Source organism: Tamandua tetradactyla, chromosome 7 (assembly GCF_023851605.1).
Source record: "Tamandua tetradactyla isolate mTamTet1 chromosome 7, mTamTet1.pri, whole genome shotgun sequence".
Taxonomy (NCBI): domain Eukaryota; kingdom Metazoa; phylum Chordata; class Mammalia; order Pilosa; family Myrmecophagidae; genus Tamandua; species Tamandua tetradactyla.
The window spans coordinates 100,953,334-100,978,296 of record NC_135333.1 but is presented as its reverse complement, the minus strand read 5'-3'; the positions used below and the strand labels follow the sequence as shown (position 1 = coordinate 100,978,296).

Below are 24,963 nucleotides of genomic sequence, written 5' to 3'. Positions count from 1 at the left end.
TTTCTTCTTTTATATGAAATGGATTGCTGGCCTTCCCACATGGAGAAGCTTAGTGCTTTTTTTTTTTTTAAGCACAAACATAATTATTCAAAGATGCCATAAGACTCAGAGAAGCCTGGTAGGAGTGGAAAGAAAGCAAGCCCAAAAGGGATATTGACAAGTTGAGTAAAGGCCGTCTAATGTCTCCAGCTCAGGCGAGCACAGGGGGCTTTTTTTCATTACATCGAACACAGCTTAACTGAGTTCAACATACCCGTCTCCATCCTCTGGGGGCAGGTTCTCTTTTAGGACGGGCACTAGAGATTAATCCATCTGTAATTTCTCCTGCTTTTCTAACTGTCAGGGGATATGTGTTGGAGATAATGGTGGCATTAATGCCTAACCTAGGTGTAGAAATTGCCTTAATATAACAGGGATCATCAGGAGCGCACCAGTAATTGCCCCTGAGTGATAGACCTTAAAGTAAATGGCAATATAGGAAGGCCCATATCCAGCAGTCTTTAATGAAGTTTGGGGCTCTTCTGATGAGATTCTCAACACAATAGGCAGAGAATCCAGGCAGTCTCATGAGTTTTAACCTCTAGCCTAGATTTAATATGGCCTTATTAAGGATCCTGGCCAGGTTCATTCTGGCATGAAATGCAATAAAACAAGGCACAGAATGTGCTGTAATTAAGGCAGTTTGGATAGTATTATCAGATACTTAATAATTAAGGATTTACTAGACAGTTGTTCTGGACAATGAGGCAAACAATACACTGGCAATGAACTGATAATGGTAATGAAACCAAGAGTATTAAAGAACAATAAAAAACAGTTGTGCATATATTTTGGGAAAATGGAGCATTATAACAAGATATATTTAAGTTTCACTGGGCGAGATTCTATATGGAAGCATTCTGGCAGAAAATTAAAAGTCTTAAGTCAAAAGTTTTCACATCCTGTCCCCCTTCTTCAGACCTACTGCCACACTGAACTGAACTGCAGGCAGGGAGAGAACCAGTTAGTGCTGCAATTGTCCATATATAACCACAGATGAATTCAGTGAGGATGGAGAAGGGGAAGGGTGGAGACATGTTAAAAGAGGAAAACTGCTGGAACACAGAATCTGCAAATGTTATTGCTACATAAATTTAGCTGTAGAGAAACGAGGGTATTTGATTTCTTTTTAAATTCACAAGCTTTTTATTTCTAACTTTTTAAACATAGTATTTCTTCATGGCTTTTCTTGGGTCAATCAAATCTTCAGAAATATGCACACTTTCTTATGTTTATTTAGCAGAAGAGTATTTTGGAGAAAAAGATAATTTTATTTATCTATTATATAGTGGTACAATTAAAAGTGAAGTTTTTTTTATTTGTTTATTGATGTACTTGAGTATCATAATGGAAACATATCCTTCTCTTCCATGTTGACACATCAAATACCATGACAGAGAGGACAAACCACGTAAGTAAAAGGACATTTATACTTTTATAGAAAGTCACACTCTTTTCTGTATCTCAGATCGCTCTTAAAGAGAAGGAATATTTCCAATTAATTCACAGGCACTCACCCTCTTAGAAGGCAAGAGACACTATAACATTCATTCACTCACTTGACAATGAAATTCAACCCAAATGGGTCTCAATACCTTTGGGTTATCATATAATGTCTGTACCATCACATGACGTCTTTAGTTTTTCTAAGGATAATGAATAAATTTACCAGATAAGAAAATTAAAGAGATAAGTATTTAGGTTATTACTTGGCTATTACTACTTACAAATTCTCATATGTAAACTAGATTTCTAACTCCCAGCGACTAGCAGGCTATAGTTTAATACAAAATATTTATATCTTAATTCAGAACTGGAAAGTAACAATATATATGAAATACGCATAAAAAATGTCAACGATAACTTCAGAACGTGTATTGTGTTTATAATTTTCTAAGTATTCTGATCCAATGTCCAGATGGCACCTCGCCAGCACTGTTGAATGAATAAGTGACTTTACTGAAGGGCATGATAATGGAAATGTGGAGCAGGCACTGGTGGCCATTCTGTTCACTTGTGCTTGGGCACCTCTGTTTTATAGAATTCATTAACACAGGAGAGCCACATTCTATTTTTTCTGGAAACCAGTGTAGCAAAAGCCTAGAATTGGACCAGTTCTCTTGGCTTTCAATCAGATTCCTGAAGAGAGCCAGTAGTATCATCTGCTGAACGTGTTTTGCCCCTGTGTTTATTCAAGACTATGTTGGCACATGATGGCTTGACTATTCTGGTTGAACAAGACTGGTGTTATGTGCTGTGGCATACAAAGCAGCCATGGTCTTCTTGGGGATGCAAATCCACCTTTCACAATGGATTCACTGTGGAAGCCAAGTGAGCCCTGGTTATCCTCTGTGCCCCAGAGACATGGTGCCTCCTCTGGGTTAGTTGAGCTCCTAGAATCTGCCATCTGTTTGGCTAGACTGGAGCCTCCTATTAGATGGAAATGGGTAATCCATAGCTCACTGAGACAAGATCTTTAACTACTGGAGGGAAAGTTTTCTGTCTTCCATCTTGTCCAAGTCTGTATCTAAATTCAGCTGCTTTCGGACAATCAGTTCAACAGGAAAAGGAAATGAAAATCTACTTTGCCACCAAATGGGAGTGAGTAACCTACAGTTTATGTCTAAATCTAAACGTTTCACAGTACCTTCTCTTATGTGAATTACCAAGGAAGTTACATGCTGGATATAATTTAATGATCCCACCACATAACATTCTATTCTATTCTATAGTTCCTTTACATTGGTTGTGCCTACTGTACCCTGTAAGGTGCTGTGGTATTTGTTTATTTAAAGATTATTTGGTTTCTGCCCACTATGAACAAGGTACTGTACTAGATATTGGGGAAGAATACTTAAAGTCTAAGACAGGGCCCATTTTACAGGGAGATTATAACCTAAGGATAAAAAAAAAAATCTGAATAACTCATTAATAAGAAGCAGAGCGTGAAGAACTCCATTACAAGATACATATGTCCTAGGAGTACTGCAACTTAAATTCTTATAATTGAGTGCTCAGGAAATATGCAGGGCTCAGGAAGCATATTTGAGGAGATGAATTTATTTTTGGCAGAGAGCATGGGATGGGAAAAATGTAAAATAAAGTCAGATGTTGGCCAATTGTCCAGTTTGGTATCTGTGTAATTTGGAGTACTGGGAAAAATAGCGCTTGAGAAAAATTTGGGTTTGGTCATAGTAATATCTTAAACACTTGCTAATCACTTTGGATTTTATAACTTTATAGGTAACTGGAAGCTACCAAAGAGTTTTGAACAGGGAAAAAATATGCTTAGATATTGCTTAGGGATACATGTTCGGCAGTAGTGTGGCAGGGAATCATGGAGTTTGCCCATTAATGCCAGAAATGACCTTTGGACTCATGTTGTCCACCCCCACAGACCCCAAATCCTTTTACAGCCAGCCAATTGCTCTTGTCAATATCACCGCTGGACTTCTGTAATTTTACATCATCTGAAGAGAATTAACAATTGCCAACATGTAATTGTGTTCATCATATATATTTTTGGTGATATATTCTCTCAATTTGGCAAAGGAGGCACATATTTCTTGCTTCATTTGGCAACATCTGACATATTTTCTGTATTTTCTTAAAGGGTGGTTAGGAAAGATATTGGAATCCAGCCAGAGACTCACTTCCGGGGTCACTGTATGCATATCCTTAGAGACAGCCTAGGAGTTCTTCTAAAAAAAAGACTAAGTGGTGACCAATTTCTTACCTGGATTGCTTCATTTGTTTTACTCAGGTGCAGAGATTAGCAGCATCTTGTGACTAATGATCAATGACTTCTAAGCCATGTCAATACCTTTTTAGAGTTAAAGCATAATGAAAACTTAATGAAGGCTTCCTGGTACATTAACTTCCTATGAGAAATATACATAAGAAATGCATAATCAGCAGTTGAGAGACTCCATCTGAGTTTTATAGGTATTCCTGACTTAACAATTTATTTCCACAAACACTGAATATCTATTTTGTGCAAAGCCCTGTATTAAGCAACTCTGTGGGATAGAAAAATGATATATGAAGTGGATATTTTCCTCAAGGACCTTTCGCTATAGAAGTTAATTTCCTTGCATTTAATCCTGAATTGATTTGAAAATTAAGTTTAAAAGGCTACAGAAATGACTAGGTGGCAGAAGAGACAGATATTATATAGTCATATAAGACTGTAATTAGTGCTATTATCAAGTGTAACCCTGGGGAGCACAATGTGAGGTTAACTTTGAATGTGAACATGAATATCATTTTAGTGAACATTTATTTAGGGGACGTGAGGTAGGTGGGGGAGGGGAGCAAATATGAAAGAGACAGATCCTGCTCTAGAGGAGAAAGACAGCCATATGCTCAGTTAAAATTCAAAGCATCTGCAAAAAGGTCAAGGATAGAAACATGGCAAAATTATGGATTTTGGGAGAAGCAGCCATTTGTTGTATTTAGGCTCAGAGAAGATGTCTTGGGGCAGGTGGCATTTAAATTGGGTTTTGAAGGTGTGATCAGTTTTAAAAGCAAAGAAATAAAGGATGAAGCATTTCTATTGTGTTATCCAGTATTTCATATGGGTACAATCTGGTTAATATATACAAATACAAAAAATTATTGAGGAGACTACGCTATCATTAGGGAATATACATGGAGGTATTGTCAAGGAGCCTACTTTCTTTCTCTCTGCAGGAAAGTTGCATTCATGTGCCTCAATGATTGTTCTTGGTTTTATTTTTGTGCTTGTAATTTGTTTGTTTGGATGCCTAGTCAAATGACTAGAGGCTCTCTGAAACAAAAGCCTCAAGGCAAATGTCCCACTTTATAATACAGAGAAACTCTGTGGAACATCATCCAGAGAACATAAAAGGTTACACAGCTATAACTGAGAAAGCCACAGAAGCAGCAGAAGAGATGTTATGTATAGGAAGGAATCACATGGAACACTTTTAAACCACAGTGAACCCTTACAGTCCACTTTGCTATCCCAAGGAGTCCAGTAGTTTGAAGGTATTCTACTCATGACAGATACATCCCTATGGACCTATTCACCTAGAGTTACATATGCATTTTTTTGGAGGGGGGGTGCATGATTTGGGAATTGAACCTGGGTCTCCCGCATGGAAGGTGAGCATTCTACCACTGAACCACCTGTACACCCTCTATGTATGCGTTTTACAGTGAGAGGTAACTCTACCCTTTTCTTTTCTACTTAAGAACGCATAGCAGAATGAAAGGCAGTAACGATGGCAGTTATTAGGGATGACACCTTTCATTTCCTCTTTTTCTCCCCATCCATCCATCCACCCATCAATCTATTTATATATCTATATCATCCATCCATCCATCTATCCATCCATCCATCCATCCATTTCACCTATCTAATCCATATCTTTATCTCTATTTTTAATCTATCTATCAATTTATAAACCCTATGTATATTATGAAATTATTAGTAAAATATTATTGCAAAATATTTCACAATTTCTCATCACACTTTTGGATATTTTAAAAAATTATTGACACAATTTAAGAGCCCAAACAAGTTTTTTGTACATCTTCTTGCATTAGGTAAGCTCTAAGAAGCTCTACTCCAGACATATTGCTATAAAATTTTTTCTCAAAATAAAATTCAAGTGAATCTATCTGTGAACAATGTACTGTTCTCCAGATTTGCTTTGTTCAAGTTGAATAAGAAAAAAATATTTGGTTTTAGGAAATGTATTTAAGTTCATTTCTAGCATGTTAAAAATTATTCATTAGACATTTGAAATCAGTTAAAACATTAATTGTTGTTCATTAAAACACTGTAATCTTTAAAGCTTGCATGTTTCATGTGCGACATTATAAAAAGTAGCAAGTTCATACTTTTACCTATTTTTACTATCTATTTAAATATCTGAAAATGAGGATATGTATTCAATCTAGGAATAAACTCTTTGTCAAAGCTGCAACTAACATATAAATAAAAAAGGACCAGTAAAAACATGTGCTAGGCAGCTATGTTTATGATCTCCTGACAGAAAATGTATAAATAGGGAAAATTTACCACTCATTCACGAGAGCCTAATGAAGCAGAACTAAGATTTCCTGCATACTATCCGTCAGTTTGGGGACATTGGCAATTTCTCAATTTCATGCAGAATAGCATTGTTCAAGTCACATCTCCTGGAAAAAAAGGTCATTTTTTTTCTTTAGTCAAAACAATGAGACTGTAATTGTTATAGAAGTTTTCATTTTTCTTAAATTAATGTTAATTTAATGTTCATTTTTTTTTGATACTCCTGAATGTAGGTGATACAGGGTTGTGCTGTTTTAGATCTGTAGAATCAATCTGTTCTATGTATTGTGGCACGTGAAGTACATTTAACTGATGTTTATTGCAAGGCAAAATGATTTATAGTGTCTAATAAGCATTCACAATTTAAAGCCTTGTTGTTCATAACAGCTTCCTGAAATAACGGAGTCTCAGGGTGCATAAGTCTGTTCATAAAGGCTATTAAAAACACTGTATCTATTTAGCCATGGACTCTAATTCTGTTATAGACAGGATGAAGAATTCAGCACCAGCTAAATGCTTCTATAGCATTTATGGCAGTGATGGCTAATTGAAAGGTTGTAGGATGTAGGAAAGGCTTAAATACAGGCCAGATTTTAGACAAAGGCATGCTTCCAATTTCTGAATGTTCATTTATATTTCTGCAAGCTGCATTACTGTGTTGGCCAAAAGAGGCATATGGAATTTCAACTACTCTCTAAACTGCACATTTTTTAACTTGTGTATGAAAACACATTTTAAAATTTGTTACATCAGCCTGAATAGTTTGTCAAGTCTCAATGCTCCCCTCAAGCACTTTCTCAAGTTATTTTGAAATAATCGTGCAAAAGGTCAAGTTAAAGCTCCTATATATACTTAATTGAAAATAAAAGCAATAAATACAAACACATACCTTCCCTTATACCTGGAGTATACTGTGATTTTGGATAACGAGATACTTAGCACAAATGACTGAGTTGAGCTGTTAGCATTTGTTTGAATTTCTGGAACCCACTATTCTACAGACCCCTTGAACTCAGCTCTCAAACCTAATTCCTAATCAAAAGACCTGTTCTTTTGCTCCCCTGTGCTTCCTATCTCAGACAACACACGCCTTCCAAATGCTCCAATTTGAAACATCAGAAACTTCTTTGACTCCTTTCTTTGAAATCATTGGTCCAGCCATGATGCTGTGACTTGGCTCCCTCTCACAGCCACACTTTTCAAGCATCTTCATGCTCTGTCTTCATTTCTTATTGCCCAGATACTGGGATTTTCAATTAATCTCAAAATCTCTTACCATGCAATGCAACCCTTACAAGTTCCAGGGTGGGAGTCTCAGGGGCCACCTAGTGACAGACAGTGCTCAGCCCCCCTTTCTCAACTCCCCAGATCCAGCCTGGCAACTCTGTTTTATATATTGAGTCTCCTCATTTCATTTGAAAAAAAAAGTTTTGAAAATTCCCTGCCCTACCTTGCTACTAGTAATCTTACCTACTTTTAAACATCGATCTGATATTGCCACTCCTCACTCAAAAACATCTGAAGGTTTCTAATCACTTATGAAAGAAAACTCACTCTCTTCAGCTTGGCCCTCAAAATCTTATACAGTCTGCTCTTGTACTATTTTTCACTCATTATCTTTCATTCATTCCTCTTACCTCTCCCAAAGTCTCTTGTACTCTACTACACCAGATTAACATGCTCTAGATTCCCCAGATTCTGACCCTTTGCTTTATGCCCAGATGCCACATTTCAATCTGCTCTGATAAATGTTCAAGGAACAGCTTGGATTACATATTTCTCATGAAGAGTGTGTGTGTGTGTGTGTGTGTGTGTCCTTCTTTGTAAAAGTTCTTTCTCACTTCCCTGGTCACCAGTTGCATTTGGTTTCAATATGAGGACTTATCCTAAAACATTTAAGCCCCTATATGCTCCTATCTTATTAAACTGTGAATCCTCCACTGTAGCAGCACAATGTGTTGCAACAGAATGTACTTAGGAAAGCTGTGTTGAATTTAATTGGTCACTATCATCCACTGGGTTAGTATACTACTTATATTACCAAAAAGTCACTAATGCTTTTCAATTATTTACAAGAGCTACAAATTAAAATTTCAAATTACATGATGTTAATTTAATTTAAGTGCCCATTTCTAAAGCCATGTTTCTGACATTGGTACAACAAAAATAAGTGTTGATGGAAAAGGTCTTGGTTCTTTTGAGATTTTAGATAAAACTATATGACTCCAATGCATACAATAACTCAGTCACAGTCATTTTAGCTTACTATAGCTAAAAAGGTGGGGGTGGGCAGATTACCTATTGCTTCATGGTGTGAAAATTTATTTGTTATTAGGTTTGAGGAATTTAAATATTTATTTTATTATTCTCTGGAAAACCTGAAAAATAAAACAGCTTTTAAAATCCAAGAAACTCTTCATACTGTCCATCACACTTTATTCATTTTTAAAAGCATCCACTAAAATATTCAACTTCCCCATTTGGAGAACTCTTGATATTCTCACAAGCAGTGGAGACAACCAATCTAATAGGCTGAACTCTTAATCTTGGGGTTTGCCCCTATGAATCTTATTCTTGCAAAGGATAAATTAAGCTTACTTATAATTATGCCTAAGAGTCACCCACCAAAAGCTCTTTTGTTGCTCAAATGTGCCCTCCCTCTATAAGCCAACTCATCAGGTGAACTCACTGCCTTCCCTTTTACATGGGACATGAATCCCAGGGGTGTAAATGTCCCTGGCAACATGGGACAGAACTCCCAGAATGAGCCGGGACCTGACTTCATGGGATTGAGAAAGCCTTCTTGACCAAAAGGGGAAAGAGAGAAATGAGACAAAATAAAGTTTCAGTGGCTGAGAGATTTCAAATACTAATGGTCAATGAGAGGGAGGAGTCAAGGATATGAGATTTATGAGGTTTTCTTTTTATTTTTTTTTTCTGGAGTGATGCAAATGTTCTAAAAATAATCACGGTATGAATATTCAGCTATGTGATGATATTGTAAGCCACTGATTGTACACCATGTATGGACTATATGTGTGTGAAGATTAGTTAACAAAAATATTTTTAAAAAAACATTAAAAAAACCCAACAATAACGAATAGCAGAAACACAGCTGCAAAGAACACAACTATTAGAATTATCAGACACAATAAAGTAACTATGTTTAATATATTTTGAGAAATAAAATGATCTTTTCCCTTTGGAAAAAAAGGCATCCACTAGCAAAATATATTTGAGAAAAATGTAGCTAGTACTTTTTTTGGGGGGGGTGGGGGTGCATGATCTGGGAATCGAACCCAGGTCTCCTGCATGAAAGGCAGGCATTCTAACCACTGAACTACCCATGCACTCCAAGCCTGTACTTTTGAGATGAGCTATTTTTCTAAACAATTTACATTTTCAATTGTGCAACTTGTGCTTAAGTTAAACTTTCATGGAGGATGCAGTGTAATTCAATAGCAATAGTAATTCTATCATATTCAAATTAATCAGCTTGCACACTTATTGGAGGGGCCACAGTCTGCCTAGCAGTGGGCTAAGTGTCAAAGGAACAATAATGAATTAAAAGATAGAGGAAAATATTTTCACATGTAAATAATTAGACAAGGATCCAATAAAGCATATGAGATAATCTATAGTATAATCAGATGCCAAAGGGGTTAGCATGTGTCTTCAAAGAGAAGACTCGTGTGTATTCAAGGAAAACTCTCCTCCTCTAGGAATTTCTCTTTCGGGTATAGGCACCACCCTTTGTCCTCATAATTGGGCCAGAAACATAAGCATCATGTTTGACTCTGCCTTCTTCTTTGGTGCTTACATTCAATCAGTGTCAAGAAGTAATAATTCTCAACTTTTTCTTTAAAATTTCTCTTGCCAACCCTTTTAAACATTTTTTTAAAACGTATTTTTTATTTTTTGCTAACCCCTTTTTATCTTGAGTTCCACTGTCACACTGTTTGAGGTCTATGCCCCCTCAATTCTGCAATAACTTCCTAAGCAGCCTCTCAAATGTACTTGCATTCCTCTATGACCAGGCTACCCAGGCTGTTCACAAGATTTAGTAACTGTCCACAGTGTAGCTAATGAAGTTCAAACATGCATTATGAGGTTCAAAAAGCCCGCCAAGAGATGCATCAATTCATTCAATCATTCAACATTTGTTTCCAACTCTTATCACATGCCAGGCAATATTCTAGGCACTGCAGATATTATTTTATTGAAGTATTTATTAATATGGAAAGAACCCAGAAATTGGGTCACATACTGGTTGTGTGATCTTGGATAACTTCCTCACCTCTCTGACTGGTTTCCTTTTTTACAGAATGGGAAGCCAATCCTGCCTACCCTACCCTACCTAAAAATAAGTAGGGCACTAGCAATATTTTGCAATTTCTAAAGCAATAAATAATTATCAGTTCCCATTAAAATTTTTGGAGTTTTCCTGGAAATAAATACAGTCAACTAACATACAGAAGAAAAAACTGCTCACAACCAAGGTCATTGTAGAAGGCTTTTGAGATCCAGTGAGTTGGGTGTTAAAGAATGAGTAGGAAGTCAAGAGATGGGAGAATTTCAGCTAAAAATAATAAGCAAAAAGACACTGAACAATAGTGAACTCCAAACCTAGAAGTTAGCTTGTCCCATAGGCTGGTAGAACTGGATTTTATCCTGCAGGAAATTGGGAGTCTTTCACTAAAGTCTAAGTCTTTTGAGCAAAGAAGCTAGAAGGACAATGTTCAGGCAGCACGGTGGAAGATGCCTTGAAGCTTAGAAACCAGAAGCATAAAGGTAAGTTAGGAGTGGAGAGAAAATGTGGGTTCAAAAATTCCAGGAATGTGGAAGTAAAGGAAATGAGGGACTGAAGTGAAAGAAATATTGTGGAGGAGGAAACTAAAAATTTGGCAACTTGGATGTGGTGGTCGTGAGGACAGGGTAAAAGACACAGAGGAGTGGAAGATGATTCACTACTCAGAGGCTTCAGCGAGTAAGTACCTTGTGATAACTTCATGTGGAAAATGAGAAGACAACCAAATTTCTATTCAAAGGAGATGGGCCTAATATTGAATGGTGAGTCTGAATTGCAAATATCCTGGGGGAGATATGGAACATATATGAACTAATATGTAATAAAAAGTATTTTTAGAGCCAAAATGCACTAAGGGCTTTGAAGAAATAGCATTTCACAAGTAGTTCTCATATTAATGCATGTGATTTACAGGGGAGAATCCTAGGATTGGGGAAGAGTTTCAAGAGAGGTTCATTACAAAACTCTACCTAAGAATACTGTTATTAATATTATTATTTTATTTATTTTTCCTACTACTGTTGAAAGGGAAACTGATTTTCTCAGAATGCCTGGTTGATCATTTTTTTTGGACATCTAGAAATGCAACTCTTCTATATTTGGCTAAAATGAATTTATTCTTTATTCCCACTGCTGGGGTACAATGACTTAGCTTTCAGTGTTCCAAGATCTGTAAGTTATTAAATGCTGAGACTGTCATCTTGTAAAATTTTAATTCCAAGAATATTTACTGAACGTACTTATCTAAGAGAGTTCTTTTAGTTCTAGTTTCTGAGCTTTCTCTTTGTAGGCTTACACATGTGATATTTATTTTTTTATGCCTGTTTTCTGAAATAATATTTTATTTCCATTCTTAAACAAAATACCTCCCCAAAAATCTATAAAGAGATTTAAAAAATATTAGCATAAAATAAGAATGGACTGCACATGATTTCTTAAGAATTTCTAGATGTGTTACACCATACTGAAGCCACTAGCCACGTGCGGCTATTGAAATTTAAATTAAATTAATTTAATAGAATTAGAAATTCAGTTCTTCAATTACAGTAGCCACATGTTAGCTCCTCAATAGCCATATGTGGCTCATGACTACTGTACTCAACAGCAAAGATACAGAATATTTCCATCATCATAGACATTTCTATTAGATAGTGCTGATCTAGGCAAGTTTTTATATAAATGACTATATGCTAAGTTCTGTTTGCCCCACAGTTGGGCCAAATATTTGTATAGCACATGATCATTGATGCTACTGAAAAATGTGGATCAACTAGGCCACAGGCAACGTGACAGCTCTTCACAGAATAAGTCTTTTAGTCAAAGTCCCAGAATTGCTCCTGCCATACTTATGGCCAAAGTTAATGCAGAATAATGTTTTTTAACTTTCTTGTTTTCCTCAAAAGACCGTATTTCATGGCACTTAAATTAATTCATAACATGCTGAACAAACTCCTTCAAGGGAATTCACTCCAAAATAATTTCTGATTTATTTCATAGTATTTGGTCAATTTTATTTCATCTTGGATTTATCCTATCAAGTCTTTTGTTAAAAAAAAAGAACAGAAAAATCTTTTGAAAATGCAATGGTTTCATATCTCTTGAGAGACCCATCCAGAGTGTTAGATTCCTCTAATTCAAACACAGGGGCATCAGGAGAGACAAAATGTAGAAACCAAAACTTGTTCACTGCCAGTGGGCAGGGTTTTTTTTTCCTTAACATATGAGATAATGTAATTAAATGAATGCTTTGTGGGCATTGCAGAAATACTTTGTTGTTCTGCAATTTGTGGAATGCAAAGATAATATTCAACAGATCCAAGAAAAATCTAGGAAGGTTGGGACTTTCAAAATCACTGTAACTTTGGCTTCAGTTTACAATAACAGTTCATTTAATTATCGGCTATCACAAAACATAAAATGGGCCATTATGATAACTCATCAAAAGAACAAAAAAATCAGACATGACGTCTGATTTAATTGGTTCTAGGACTGAAAACTCATCAAAATAACTCCAAATTATAAACATTAAATTTATCTTATAAAGATCAAACATTTCAAAAGGAGACTGAAATTTAAAACATGCTGAATAATGTGCCCTTATAAAAAGGAGACTCTGTTTAGTAAACCTTGCTAATTAAAGCACTTAATAAATGGGGGAAAACCTACCACTCTAAATCTTTTGCTAGTACTTGAGAATTCTCATTTGCTCTTTCAGAGAAATAATCAATTGAAGGGCACATTTTTCTTCTCTTTGTTCTCCCCCATCAATTTTAATGGGTACAGAACATCAGTCACACAAAATGTAATGGGACAAGAAGATGGATGAGTACAATTGGAGCCACTAGTCACAGGACAGAAAACATCCTGATGAGGCTACTTTGGCAGTGCAGAGATCAACAATATGGCCTGGGAAATATTTAGTAAGTGAAACTACGTTGCTACAATGATTTGGTATTAGCACTCAGCAAAATCAATCTCCAGACACAATTTATCACATTTTCACAAGTCCGACTTTCCAAGTCACATTTTCAAAATATGCTCCAGTGACACTCCTAATTCAAGAAAATGATTTAAACTAGCTACAAAGTGGATAAAGAGAAGTACCACCTCACCTTATGGAACCTGATCTTGTTTCACAAGTGATTAAAATTCCTTTGGAGGGAAAATTTTATTATAGCCTAGAAGTTATGTCCACATAGTTCAAGATGAATTGGTGTATGCAGCAGATGCTTGCTGCCCACTGACATCCCACCTTTGGGACCAAGGCACTCCTTCCTCCAGCTGCTGCAGGCATTGGTTGCTGCAGACTTACAGACTTTTCCACTCTGGAAACTAATTAGCAAAAAGGTGTTGCCTTGTCCAAAGCTCTACCTACTCCTCAGGTGCAACCAAATCCAAAGACGGGACAATGCAGGGGTACAAAGGTATGTCTTCTTTGTCTTACTTGGGCACAGCTCTAAAGGGCTGTCCTAACTTCAGGGCTCTCCCTGAAGATGAGCTGAGGCCTCTGTTGTGAATGCATTGCAATTCTACTTTCTGCTCTGCACAATCCTACAGCCTTCACCGCCACACAAGTGTTCCTGGGAGCATTCTCCAACAAGCTTCCACATGCAAATCAGTTTCAGAACCTTTTTCCAGGATCACTTAACCTAAGACAGAATATAAAATAAAAGCCCCGTTCTACTCTGTGCAAGATTATTTAGATATCTGGCTAAATGCAAGCCTAGTTCATGATCGGTTACTTATGAATTAGCTCATATTTGGTAATATACTATTACTATGTTAGGACTTGCAAAGACAAAATGGTTGCTTTCTGGCTTTTAAAAAAATTTTAAGGCATATCATGTTTAATAGTTTAAGTTGGTAGTTTGATTCTAGTAGGCCTCTATATCCCTATGCAATCCAGTAACTACTAAAGTGCATCAACACGTTCATGGCCTAGGGTACCATTTGCTAAGCAGAGTCATTTCCTTTCTGAGTGATTCAAGGCAACATGATGCATTATATGATCGTGCATTGTTTCATCTAATGAATGCTATGATTATAATAATAAAATTTAATAGATGTTTCCCTCAGGTCTTTTCCACTTCTACCTTCTCAACCATTTACCCATTTTTAGGACATTCTGAAATCAATAGCTCATTATAAGATAGTAAAAAGTGAAACTAAACATATTTGAAAAATATCAACAGAAGATTCTACATCTCAAATTAATGTTTTTTTTCCTCTCTCAGTATTTTCTGTGATATGTGAAGCACAGATACTATAGTTCAGAAAGCTGTGAAAGCTTCAAAACAATCACAGCAAACTTCAAAGAAAGGTGCCATTTTAAAAAAATTATCTTCTGGCTGTTGTGGAAGATGAGAACCAGGCATTTGCAGTAGAAAGAAGAAGAGGAAAGCACTCTGTAGCTGTCATTAGTGCACTGATAATATGATAATATTGCTACTGGGTACCTCAGTTGAAACCTGCATGAGACATGCTGGTCACGTCCATCAGTCAGAGATGAGTGTCAGTTACTCAGCCAGAAAATAGTAATTCATCAGGAAGACCATTTCATGACTGTGATCTTAGGAAGAAATTGGATGGGGGTGGGATGTTATGTATACCATTTGTTTTAAGTTTTTTTTATATTTTTTTGTTTTTACCAGTTAGAAAACCACTTTTAGTTTTCCTGAAATGTAGGAGGACTTACTTTGCTTTCAAGATATAAGAATGGCAATATAGAAGATTTACAAGGGAATATTTCCTGGAAAGGCCCTGACCAAGATGGCGGAGTAAGATGCTTCAGGGTTCCATTCCCCACAGAAGCTTTGAAAAACCAGTAAGAGCTAGCAGAAACATCTTTCTCAATCTGGAAAAGTGGTAAAGAACTTCAGTAAGAGGATGAGCCACCGAGTCAAGAAAAAAGGCTACTTAAAAGTGGCAGGATTGCATAGCTCAGTGCAGAGCTGGCCTGTACTCCCAGTGCAAAGCTCTGGCCTTGACTCCAGAGGGAGCAGAGTAAGCCTCATGCACATACTGGGAACAAATATGTCTCACCCATTCTTTCTGGGGTGGCCTGAGGGACTCATGGTCCCAGAACTTGCCCTGTGGGTATACGGTAGCTCATAGGGTTCTCCTTCACAATGCTGTGGGAAGGTAGTCTAAGAAAAGGGATACACTGCAATGCCTGGGATAATGAAGAAACTGTTTCCTAGGAAAGAGGGGACATTTGTATCTGTATAAATGTGGGAATTCTTGGGGCCACATGCACATGCCCAAGACAAGACGCATGCAGAGAAAGCATCAGGGAGACCCTATGCTTTGGCAGCAATCTATTCTCTAAACTCTTTGCATGGATAAGCTTCAAAGGAGAGCACTTACATAGTGTTCTGTCTGCAAAGACTGGGAAAAGTGCTTTCCATTTATCCTGCCTTTACTGTTAGCTCATGGCATTCAAGGACAGCTCTGTCAAACACTAGTTGGATACCAGCTTAAGGAAAAGATGCCCAGAGACTAAATTCCAGTAATAACACCTTAAAATATCAAAATGTCCAGGCTTCAACAGTAGGCTACAAAACACACAGAGAAACAGAAAGCAGGTGTCCAGGCAAAGGAGAAGATTAAAACATTAGAAACCATTGATGAAGAGGGCCTGACCTGGGACATGCCAGACAACAACTTTAAAAAAAGTTCTAAATATGCTCAAAGAGCTAAAGAAAATCATAGACAAAGAACTAAAGGAAATCAGAGATACAATAGCTAAACAAAAAGAGAATATCAATGGAAAGATGGAAATTATGAAAAGGAATCAAACAGAGTTGAAGAGTACAGTGACAGACATTTAAAATTCTCTAGAAGGGTTCAATAACAGATTGGAACTGGCAGAAGAAAAAGTCAGTGAACTTGAAGATAAGATAACTGAAATAATCTAGTCTGAGGAGTAGAAAGTAGAAAGAATGAATAAAAGTGAACAGAGCCTGAGAATTCCAATGAGATACCATCAAGCATACCAATATACACACTGTGGGAATACCAGAAGGAGAAGAAAGAGAGAAAGGGACAGACAGAATATGCAAGGAAATAATGGCTGGAAACTTCCCAAATTTAATGGAAGGCATGAATATACACATCCAAGATGCTCAATGCACTCCAATCAGGATAAACTCAAGTAGACCCACAACGTGACATATTATAATAAAACTGTCAGATGACAAAGAGATTAAGAGAGAATTCTGAAAGCTACAAGAGAGAAGCAATGTGCTGCATACAAGGAAGCCTCAATAAAATTGAATACCAATTTCTCATCAGAAACATGGAGGCAAGACAGCAGTAGGATGGCATATTTAAAGTGCTAAGTAAATAACTGCCAATCACAAATTCTACATCTGGGAAAATCGTCTTTCAAAAATGAGGGAGGGGGTGGCCATGGTGGCTCAGCAGGCAGAGTTCTTGCCTGCCATGCCAGCGACCTGGGTTCACTTCCTGGTGCCTGCCCATGCAAAAAAAAAAAAAAGAAAAAAAAAAGGGAGAGATGAATATTTTCCCAGATAAGCAAAAGCTGAGGGAGTTCATCATGATGAAACCAGTCTTGCAAGAGATGCTAGGAAGTTTTTCAGGTTGAAAGAAAAGGATACTAGACGATAGATAGAAGCCATATGAAGAAATCAGAATCTTCATTAAGGGTAATGACACAGATAAATATGAATGCTGGTTCTATTGTATTTTTGATTCATAACTCTGCTTTTTACTTCTTACAGGATCTAAAAGGCAAATGCATAAAATGCAATAATAAATCATTGGTTTGGGACTCCTAACGTACAAACATGTAATTTGTGACAAGAACTACATAAAGGTAGGGGGACACAGGGGAAGAGGAGCAAAGTTTGTGTATACTTTTGAAGTTAAGTTGATTATCTAAATGGGATATTATAGATTTGAGAAATGAGAGTGTTATAGGTTTAGGACGTCAAAGTTAAGCCCCCATGATACCTACAAAGAAACTCTCAGATAAGATGCAAGCTTATAAAGACAGAAATTAGATTACAGGTTGCTAGGTTAGGAGGTAGGGGCAATGGGTGTAACGCTTCTATTTGGAGAGAGGGGGAGGTTTCGGGGAGAGGAGAAAGTAGTGGAAGGTACTAAGGTTCCTAGGTTGTAAACATGATTAATTCCACTGAATGGTATGCTTGGGAGTGGCTGAGATGGGAAAGCTTATGCTGAATATATGTTCACACACACACACACACACACACACACACACACAAAGCAATTAAAGGGACAATGATAATAAATGCACTATGTGATCCTAGATGTGATCTATAATAGTGGAGAATAGGCCCAAAAAGACACTTCTTGGATATACAAAAAAATTAGAACATAGTCTAACTCTAAATTAGAATATAGTCGAAAATACATATGATATATAAGCTATTTATTAGTGTTAAATTACTTGAACTTGATAACTGCTCTCTTGAGGTAGTTACATAAACAAATTTCCTTGTTCTTAGGAAATGTACTGGCAACATTAAATATTCAAGGAGCATGATGTATACAGCCTACACTCAAGTCATCAGAAAACGGAGTGATAGACAGATGGAGAGATACAAAGATGGACTGATAGACTGACAGAATGATATGGTTAATGCAGCACATATTAAAATTGGTGGATCTGGGCCTCTAGGGGGATAGAGGTATATTGGAGTTTTCTGTTTTCTGATGGGGCTTGCATTATTTTTGTAATTGTCTTATAAGTTTGAAAGTATTTAACATAAAAAGTTAAAAAAAAGGATTTAAAAGGCAACCTGAACATGAACTCATATTTAGCCTTGTTCTAACAACTTTTTAATAGAATTCAAATGCATCACATAAACATGAAAGAGATTTGACAGACACAGATTCCACTTATATGTATCTGTTAATAATTTATCATACATATGAATATCATACATATGAGTCTGCAATTTCTATACATTTGGTGAGGTTACTGGTATAGTGATTTTCTATTTCAGAAGTTAGAAGCAGAAAAGACTAAATTAAGCCATCTGGTCTACACCAATTTAGGAGGAGCTATTTTCTATGAATTTTGAGTCAAAATTTCACATCAATGGAGTGTGATTATACTGAATGGAATATCACCACTAACTTTTTCCCAATTCTACTAACTGCATTAAATATGATGTAATTCTAGAAGAACTTTCAAACTTTTTAACTTAATTTTTAAAATAATTCTTGAAGACTGAGTAATTCACACTCAGGTAGAGATGCCACCTTTATTTATAGCTCTTAAAATAAGCAAGATAGTAAAAATATCCTCCTTTTCTCCTTCATTTGCCCTTCAAATTTCCCCAGGACATGGATACATCTAGTCTGACAGGGAAAATATGTTTGGCACTTTGGTCTCAGTTCAGAGATAATTTTCATGGGAGCAGGAAATAATCCTGGTTAAAAAATAACTTTTACAAATTCACAAACTTACCCTCTGCCCTCTCCAAGTTTGCTATCTCAAGTGTTCCGTGGGCCACTGAGTTAGATAATTCCCGCAAAAGCTTGACTAATATTGGGTATATGAGGGAAAATCATCTTTACTCTTATTATATACAGCATGGTTCAGAGAATATCTTAGCCTTTATGAGTATTAAATGTTAATATAAGCGAAGGAAATATGGTTTTGAGGGATCAGAAAATTTTACTTTTAGTTCACAATTGAATGGATTAAGTTTTATTTAGAGCTCAAAGGTTTCTTAGGTTATCTTTTGCTTTATACAATCTTAATTGGGATATTTGTATTCAGAGAAATTCTCATTTTAGTGCTAGAGTAATTATGAAACCAAAAACATCATCATCAAGGAAAAATCAGATGTCTTTCAGTAGATTCTACAATCATAACCTCAAATCTTTATATATATATATAAAGAATATATAATTTATATATATATATTAAGAGTAGCATATATAAAATTTATAGCTTAACAATTTAGTACATGAAATTGATGGATATAAATCATGTAAAATAAAAAGATGTATTGTCATTCATATGCAAAATATCTAACTCAATTTTATAGCATAAAATACAGCAAACAATCTAACATGACATTTACTAAATTCATTTAATATCATACAGGGCACTGTTCTGCTTTATATAATGCATACACAATGTTCTATTTTAGATACCTTACTTTAATTTTCATCTATACTAAGAACAACACCATCACTGTGACTTCTCTTTTTCTCTCTCATAGAACTAATACTATACGCCTTTTGCTATAGTTATTTGTGCATACTTGTATTACTGAAGCTGCAAGCATATTGCTAAAGTTATTTCACAGTGATCCCATCTGATCCCTTGAGGACAAAGATCCCATCTTTACTCTGGTTTTGTGTCACCTTCCTCATCCTGCCCTGCAGACAGAATTCATTTTCCATTTAGTCATTCAACCTTTACTCAAGGATCATTTGTATGGGTACTAGGTGAGGGTTGGGGATGCAGAGACTGAAGACAGGGTTTTTGCCCTCCAGAGATTCAGAGACCAGTGAAAATGATAACTAAACTGAAAAATGACACCATTTGGTATGTTGACAGATGTAAGCTCTGTGGAAAAGAAGAGAAGCAAAAAGGAGGTGATGTGACTCTAGGAAGAATTCCTGGGAAAGGTGACACCTGACCCAAGGTCTGACGAGGGCTACAAGTTAATCAGCTGAAGAACAATGGGGAATACTTGGAAGAAAGAACAGCTGGGTTCATTTGCTGGTTTCACAGTTGAAGAATGAAAATTCTATCATTTTCAATTATGAATGCAGATGTTGAGATACAGACCTGCTATGCTGGGTCCACCTAAGCCTTCGTGATGAAATCCTCAGTTTCAGAGAAGAGGTCAGGAAAGAGAAGGGTGAAGCAAGGGCCAAGAGAATTTTCTGAGAAATGCCACCACCATTTTTTCTCATTCTAAAATATGTCATTCTCTCCAATATTTGATCATTTGAGCACTTCTGAAATTGGAATGAGCTAGAAATCAATACGCATATCAAATGTGGTAGAATGTCTGCCCATACTCCTTCCCAGTTGTTATTAAACTTGAAGGTGGGCCATACAGTAAATGGGATGTCTTAAAATAAATGGCATCTTCAAAATCAAGAAACTATACATGTTATAGTATAACATAACATGTATGGTTTCTTCAATCATCTCGCTTCCAAAGAGAATTCAGTGAATACTGGGGGCAATAGAAAAAATAGGATTTCTTTTGTGCTTGCAGTTGTAGCTGTCCTTCCTCCTATTCCTTGACTCAATGTATAATCAAAACCTGCTCTGTACTGGACTCTGAGATGGCAGAGATGCAGAAAACTTAAACACAAACAGGGAAGCATTTGATTACATTTCAAATTGTGAAGCACAGATTGGGAAGAGTGACTTCTCCTCTCTTGGGTTTCAGAAAAGACTTCGCAGATGGAAATGCTTGAAATGGGTCTTAAGGGATTAGAGTTTTTACAGGCGGGGTGGTGGTGATGGAAAAGAACTCTAGGAGAAACTTGATGAGCATCCTTATTGTTTCCCTTTCTTCTTTCTTCCCTCCCTTCCTTCCCTTTCTTCTTGCATTATCAATATTTTGAGTGTTGATTGTGTCCCAGCTACTCAGTTTTTGGATCAGGTCAATGGAAAATTATGGAGTACCCAAAGGCAGTGGGGTATCTGGTATTTATAATAAAATGATCATGGGTTTTGACATTAGGCAGAGCCTTGTTCAAATTCCAAGTGTTCTACCTAATTACTTTGAGCCTTGGATTTTTTTCATATGTAAAATGGGACAATATTACTTATCTCACAGGGTCATTGTTAGATTTAAATGACATCACAACTACAAATGTTACCATTTAGGGCATGCCTGGATGTATTATACCTTTTCAATATATGAACTCATTTAATCCTCAATGAAACACGTTAAGGGTGGTGTTAAACAATTAAATAAAGGCTCATTGAAGCTGAGTGGCTAACTCACAGTCAGAGAGGAAATAGTGGTGTGATTGTTTGATTTCAAAGCCTCTGTTCTTTCCTCTACACAGCACATCTTCAATGTACCACCTTGTGTCTTGAATTTAGGACACATTCACCAAACATTAATACTCAATATGCTAACTTAGTAAAGTGTTTTCACTATCTTCCATGTTGTCTTAATGCAGAGGGTCACAATTCCATAAGCAAACCCAACTTCAAACATTATAAATATGAATTGCTAAGAAAGCATAATGGTACACTTATAATTAATACAGGAGTACATGGTAAAATCTGTCCATTGCACGTTAATTTAGCAAGCTGTTCTCTTTTAAAGAGCCATGAAAACAATAAATACACAAATTTCGTTATTTTAAACTGACTTTTGCCTCTAGCTGATTACATTTTCAGGGTGTACAGCAACCTGTGCTGACAATGGCAACAAATCCATTCATTTTCGGATGTAGGTCAAAACTCTCAAATACCCTCATCCCATCTCCTGCTTTGGTCAGGCTGGTCCTCCTATGTTCCCTAAGTTATGTCCTGTAAGTCACATTTCTATGTTTTGCTTTTATGATACATCCTGGACACAGTCCACATTACCTTCAACAGAATGGACATGCAGTAATTCTGTCGAATTAAAAAACATTCTCTCCGAATTTAAGCTGTTCGAAATAATATCCACCTAAACTATTCCATGAAGGCTCTTAGACTATTCCTGCCAATATGCAACTGTCCTTTCTCTGCAGTGTCCTCTGTGTTAGGTTCATATATTTTTGCATTTGTCTTCTAAGTGCTTAAAGATAGCAGAATCCTTGAAGATCGGTTTCCTAGCTTATGCTGCTTTTGTTTCCTCTGTTAGTATCCAGCAGACAGCTGACCACAGAGCAAGTACAGAATAATCACGTGTGGTAATCCAATGGGAAATACTCTTTACCAAATTTTCTTTACTTTCAAAAACATTAACATCTGAATTCTATCATGATTCAATTATAGGAAGACATTATTATCACTGATAACAAAAGTGGTCTTTCATCTACGGATTTATTACTTTTTAAATCATACTAAATATTTTAGAAATTCTCTTTGTTCACATATCCTTAAAAGTGTCTTTTAAAAAAATTAAATAAGGATACCTCAAACAGAACCTTAAATGGCTTGGGAATGAAAGGTTAGTTCTGAAAAATCCAATTTCCACTGAGATGAGAGCAAATTTCTAAAAAGCTACATAAAGCAGAAGGCAGGGAAAAAAAGAAAGGTTCACAGGGACCCAAACAACCATAAAGCAAGATTTACAACTTGTTACAGAACAGTACAAATTAGCAATTAGGTGTTATATGTCGCAAAACAGGAGAATATGGGCTGCTACTTTTTTAAGCTTTTTGTTGAAGGAAACAATGAACTCTTCATAATAATCTATTATTTCACATTGAGATTTGCAGAATTAAGAAATAAAGAAATTGACACAGCTGGAAGGAGACAAAGTTGGGACAGGCTATATTGATGACTTTGGAAATGTTGCATTTAGAGGTGAAAAATGCAGCTGTACTTGAACTATCTGGGCTTTGAAATTTGAAGACAAAATTACCATGAGGTGGTACCTAAACCCTTATGAGTTACCAGAGGACACTTCTCAAAAATAACAACAGTTATAAATGGTATATATGGAAATTATGTGGATAATAGTTGGAAAAAAAAAAAAACAGTGTCTGTAGAAGACTAAATGATTGGGGTAGACCCCATTCTGGACACTCTGATCACATTTCCCCCATGAATTATAATTGTTTCAAGGGCAGGGATCAGTACATCCTTCATAGAACCACAGACCAGGGACCTCTTCTTGAGTATCTAGTGATTTAATTCTTGTGCCTCTCTTAATCATTTAATAAGATTGATCAGACTTATTAAGTGACTTATGAAAATTCAATATATGAAAATCTACTTATATAAAATGATTGTGTTAGACAGCAATGGACTGTTGTGGTAGGATTTTCACTATGAATTAATCTGCAGAAACAGGTCCTCTGGTGAAGTTAAGAAACCACCACTTGCCAAACTTATGCAGCTCATTGTTACTATCTAACATGATTTGAAATGAACTGCAAATGTGCATTTGTTGTCATTATATAAATCAGATGATGTATTTTAGAAATATTTTCAACAAAAATTGAAATTAAGATTTTTCTAACCAAATTGTCCTACTTAATCAGCAAATTTTGGTGAATCAGCACAGCCATTAGCTACGTTTTTAGCAACATATCACCTTTGTGTACAATGTGGAACCAGTTGAAATGTTTTGCTACAGTATTTAATATAAGTAGACATATGTGATTAGAGATGGCAAGCTTTCTCCCAGGTCTAGAGCAAGTAAATAAATGTTGAAAATATAAAACAATTTAGATATACATATTCTAATGAGACGTGACATTAGGATCCTTTTAGGGGGGGGAAGATACTTCAGATATTAAATTTACTTAAATTAACTATAATAATTTTTAAAACATTTAATCTCTACAAAAGGTCTTTTGCATATCAAAAACATATAGGTTTTCTTTCAAAAGTCTTAGGAAGGGAGTTTCTAGGCAAAGGTACAAGTTATTGTTAAATCACTATCTTATCACAGTGAAATTAATTCATCTTTCTTTAAAGAATAAAAGTAATGATGACTTTCATTGTTAACATTCTATTTTAAGTAATGTTGCATTCCAAAAAAAGAGAGAAAGAAATGTTAGTAGTTACCCTATTTTTGATAATCTGCCATATCTCAGAGGAACTTCCTGCAAGTGTAGTCAACCTTCTTTTTAAATCCATCCCTTTCTGGATTTTGCCCATATTTTTTTCACTGAAATGCTCTATAATGGTGACCATTGACCTCTATCTAGGATGGGTTCTCCAGGAAGTGGACTCTCAGATAAAGTTTAGTCTATAGGATGTTTTTTTAAGGAGTGTCCTTGGGATGAACTATGGAAGGAAGAGGAAGGAAGCAGTACTGGGTAGAAGTCCAACATGATGCAGACCCAAGAACAGTTACAGGGAGCTCACAAGCTAGAATGGCCCTCTAGTATTCCCCAAGTTGGACCAAGATGGCCAGGCCCTCATACACTTGCATCAATTTGTCCTTGGATGAGGTCTTCCTGGGAAGGGCAATGACCTTGGATGAGGTGGCCTTCAGTAGCTGAGGCAGTCCCTGAGTAGGGTGATAGCTGAAGGTTATCTGCTGACAGCACCCCCAGCAGCAGGGGCAACAAGTCCTTGTTGAAAAGGGATCTGGTAGCACACCACATATTTTGAAACCCAGAAGACACTGCAGTTCTTAAGTTATAGATGCTCTAGTGTGTTCAACCATGCTGGCCACTCTCTTTTTGAAACTCTGTCCTCTTGGCTTCTCCCACATCTTTCTGCTCACTCTCTTTTCTGTTCTATTACATTTCGTTTTTCTCCTTTTCCTTCCTGTTTCTCAAGATTGCTCCTTTGGCTCACAACACTTGTCAATTTTTAGTTTTTTACCTCACTTTTATACCTATCTGGGCTGTCTCATCCAACACACACACACACACACGTTTATGCCATATCTTTGTTTTGATC

General features: G+C 36.3%; 1 protein-coding gene and 1 non-coding gene across 3 annotated transcripts in view; both read right to left on the bottom strand.

The window, feature by feature from the left end:
• PDZRN4 (PDZ domain containing ring finger 4) overlaps positions 1 to 24,963 on the bottom strand; it is a 407,543-nt gene that overhangs the window by 105,470 nt on the left and 277,110 nt on the right. The window lies entirely within an intron of this gene.
• Positions 9,379 to 9,450, bottom strand: TRNAE-UUC (transfer RNA glutamic acid (anticodon UUC)). The gene has a single exon. It is a non-coding gene; the product is annotated as a tRNA-Glu (tRNA).